The 3,945-nt window shown below is 38.6% G+C and overlaps 1 long non-coding RNA gene across 1 annotated transcript; it reads left to right on the top strand.

Moving 5' to 3' along the window:
• The first annotated feature begins 861 nt into the window (after positions 1 to 861).
• Positions 862 to 2,424, top strand: LOC139711165 (uncharacterized). The gene is made up of 3 exons (XR_011709498.1): positions 862 to 873; positions 1,586 to 1,680; positions 2,333 to 2,424. It is a non-coding gene; the product is annotated as an uncharacterized lncRNA (long non-coding RNA).
• The last annotated feature ends 1,521 nt before the right edge of the window (positions 2,425 to 3,945 follow it).

The raw sequence follows: 3,945 nt of genomic DNA, 5'->3' as shown, positions 1-3,945 counted from the left end.
TTAAAAGACGTAACATGACAGTTCTTCGGAGTGATGGTGATTTAAAGGAACTCGGTATAGGGGTCATCATTTGGAGAACGAAGACAGATTGATAGCTGTACAGTCTCTGTCACACCACGAGGGTGCAGATCACCAGATTGAAGAAGTACATGTAACAGATGTGGCCAACGACTAGCCATTGAATGCAGGGTTGACGAATGCTGGAAACACCGGGCCAACATCAGCGAAGGAGCCTCTGAGATATGGACTTCCATTGCACTAACCCTGCTGTAAGCTATTCTGTTGTTTTCCACGATGATTAATGAAGGGAGACTAGTTTGAAATTGATTCACATTTATTTTACATTCTAGAGTCTCAGTAATTACATAAGAGGCTACATTAAGAGACTGAAAGCTTTGTTGGTTTTGTTTTGTTTGAAGAAATGATTTTCAAGTATTAATTATTCTTCATGGAGCAGTTTTGGAGCTGTCCTTCTCTCTGAAAATGAAAGCCTTGAGAGGTTAGTACTCGTATTTAAGAAAAATGTGTACTTGCTGTATCGACAGAAGTGAAAACCATGTTATGGTCAGTCTTGAGTTGTGTAAGTAGAGCTGAACGTTGCTTATGGCAAATATGTATATTAAATGATTTTGCACTTCAAGTTTATAATGTAAACTGGAGGGACCTATTATCCTCATGCCATAATTTGTATGATTTGTAAAACCTTTAAATTTTACTTATTTGCCCAGGAATTCAACACACACATCACTCCAAGGGAGAGGAGATACTTCAATAGCTGATGGAAGGAGTTCTGACTGCTCCAAGGAGACACCTGCTTATCCAGTTCATCGTAGCATATTTCTTGTTGATAATGGAAGCAGAAAACTGTACAGCGTAAGTTCAATTGTTTGAATACTGGTCTGGAAAACCAGTTTCCCATTGTCATGTCTTGTACTATACATTTCCATGCAATATAGCACCATCTAATTTGCCTGTTCACTTTTGTTTTTGTCTTCTCAAATATAGAGAATAACAGTCTAAAATGTGCCCCCCCCCCCCCAAAAAAAAAAAAAAAAAAAAAAAAAAATGAAGGGACCGGTAAGTATAACGTTGTAAATGAAGTGATGGTTATAGATTTAAAAATAAAGACTGATATACTTGTATGAAACATGTAAACAGAGTGTACCTACAAGACTCCGCGCTGACTTATTTTCTTGGTAGCCCCATTGGGCCACATGTAAATGATAACAGTCCTAATACTTATGATATAATTATAATAATGATGAATAAAAAAAAATAGAAATTGATTTGCCATAAAGTTCAATGGATAATCACATCTTGTATTTTTCTACTAACTGTGCACATCCACACTTAACCCATCTGCATGAAATTTTCATTTGTATTAACTGATATTTGGTGTAAGAAGCACATGAATAAATGTACTTGAAACAGCGGTACTGAATAGCAATAGAAATTAATGCCAAGAAAAAAAACATGAAAATAGTTCAGCCCCTTAAAAGATTGAAATGAGGGTCAATTTTTTGATGTTATATATTTGCTTCGTAACATATGATTAACATTCTTCTTGCTTCCTTTTTAAATTCAGATACCCAAGTAGTGAGCAAAAGACGCGTTGAAGCCAAGGCAGTTGCGATGCAGTACCCCACTTTGTGAGACACCACACAAGGTGCACAAGGATATGTAAGTTTATACTAAGTTTATGTGATCTACAACTTTTTAGCCCTCTTTAGCAGAAAGCTTAAGTGACATACATGGTATCTTATTCATCTAGCTTTTAAAAACTTGAACATTTTCAACTTTTCTCCAGAGATAGTGGACAGAATTCAACCATACTAGGAGTTGATCATCCTTGTTTAGTTAGGGGGCAAGGACCCAAAGTTGTACAGGATATGGTCATGAGCCCCCCCCCCCCCCCCCCCCAAAAAAAAAAAAAAAAAAAAAAATGGCCTTTACAGGGAAATTAATTGCATCTATGTCTTAATTAAATCATTGGGCAAATATACAGGCAATGTGGGGGCTTTTGATAATCTTTGATGTACATGTTCATAGATGTCTAATAAATTTTGTGTGCAGATTGGTCTGATTCCATGACTTAGGTTGGATGTACGTAAACTCCAACGTAACGTAATGTAAATATGTAACGTAAGCTCCAACATGCCAGTTGCGCCGTTCATTTATTATAAACCTATTCTCGTTTTCTTCCATAAGAATGCAACTACATGTATTTCTACTGCTATCAGATCTTCATCAGTTATAGTCAACTCTGTGCCAAAGTGAAATTTGTTGAGACTCGAGAAAAAGCTTTGACCTACAATGCATTCTTATATTTCAGGAGTACCTGTATGACAAGGATCTCGGGATTCATTGAGTATCGTTTGGAGACCTTGAGGAGCTATGACACCACTCATCAACTCAGGCAGAGAGAGAGTAGTTGCAGCTTTCACCAAGCCCCTGACTGAACACAATTTCAACGTTAGATTAGAAGCCCAACGAGAAGAGACAGCTACCATCGGTGTATAGGCCTACGTACATATCCTTGCTTTTTCCTCTTTTGAGATACATTAAATGCTCCTCTGAAGTTGGAACTTACATTCTTGTTGAAGAGTCAGCCTCATCAGGCTCATCTGTAGTTGAACATGAAGCTGTTACCAGGACGTACTGCAGCACTTCAACACTAAAAGTAGAACAGGGCTCGTCGATGAAAAGAGTTTGTTTTGAAACTTCAAGCTGCCCTGAAAACAACCTTATTATAGGGAAGATTTTATTTTCCCAAACAACTGGCAGTATTCACCAAATATTGTGATGACACAAAACGATCCAAATTCTGTATGTTCATCCATGCTTCCTTCCATGTGTCCATCTGTTACAGTTTCAGTAACTTTTTTGAACTTCAATCGTAACCAAACTTGGATAATAGGTGCACTATGGTAACTTTCCCCTTATGACACACTTTGAAGTCACGTGACAGGGTCAAAGCCTCAAAAGTTAAAAAAACAAGGTCATTTGAGGTATAATCGTTAGTTTATTTTGGTTAACTGTTTCAAATTTTGTCAATTAGTGCTAGTTGATATTTAATTTGAATATTAGATGATCAAATATCAGTAACACAATAAACTGCCTTTAGTCAGAAACTGGCTTTCTGGTGAAAAAAAAAAGATCTATTTTTAGGACAGAGACTGGTCGATCCATGTACTGTTTTCAAAATGTGGTCTTAACAACTGCTAGTGAAGTGGGTAATGTTCATTGTGTCTATTTTAAACTCAACTGAGCCAAAGGCTTGAGTGAGCTATTGCGATCGATCGCTTTTTGTTCGTCATGCGTCGTGCATAGACTTTTACATTTTCATCTTCTTCTCAAGAACTGGTGGGCGGATATCAACCAAACTTGGTGGGGATCATTCTTAGGGGGGGGGGGGTAGGGACCAAAAGTTGTTCATGTGGAGCATGTGGCCCAGGGGGACAGCCCCAAGGGGAAAAAGGGGGTAATCTTTAAAAATCTTCTTCTCCAGACCCCAAAACAATGCAGTTAATATGTTATTTGTAGATCTATATATTTACCTATAAAGAATATAGTTTGTTCATGGAAAGACCCAAGTTTCGGTGGTGGGGGCCAAGGGGAAAAAACACATGTCCATCTTCTTCAAACCGGAGTCCAGATTTCAGACAAACTTGGTTGGGATCATCCTTAGTGGGTAGGGTCCCAAGGTTGTTCATGTTGAGCATGTGGTCGAGGGGGGCAAGGGAAGATATGGTGTATGTGGATATCTTTATAGGTGAAGAATATACGTTCATGACAATGCCTCAATACCTATGATAACCTCCTTGGAGCTCGGGGGGGGGGGGGGGGGGGGGGGCAGAGGATAGGGCCCCCAAGAGAGGAAAAAAAAAATCTTGCTCTCCAGACCCGAAAGCATTACAGTCAAGATACGCTTTAAGTAGATACCTT

Source organism: Diadema antillarum, unplaced genomic scaffold (genome assembly GCF_040938485.1).
Source record: "Diadema antillarum isolate AM-2024a unplaced genomic scaffold, OU_Dant_1.0 seq00001621_RagTag, whole genome shotgun sequence".
Taxonomy (NCBI): Eukaryota; Metazoa; Echinodermata; class Echinoidea; order Diadematoida; family Diadematidae; genus Diadema; species Diadema antillarum.
Note: the sequence above shows the minus strand (reverse complement) of the source record. Positions and strands in the feature narration are given on the sequence as shown.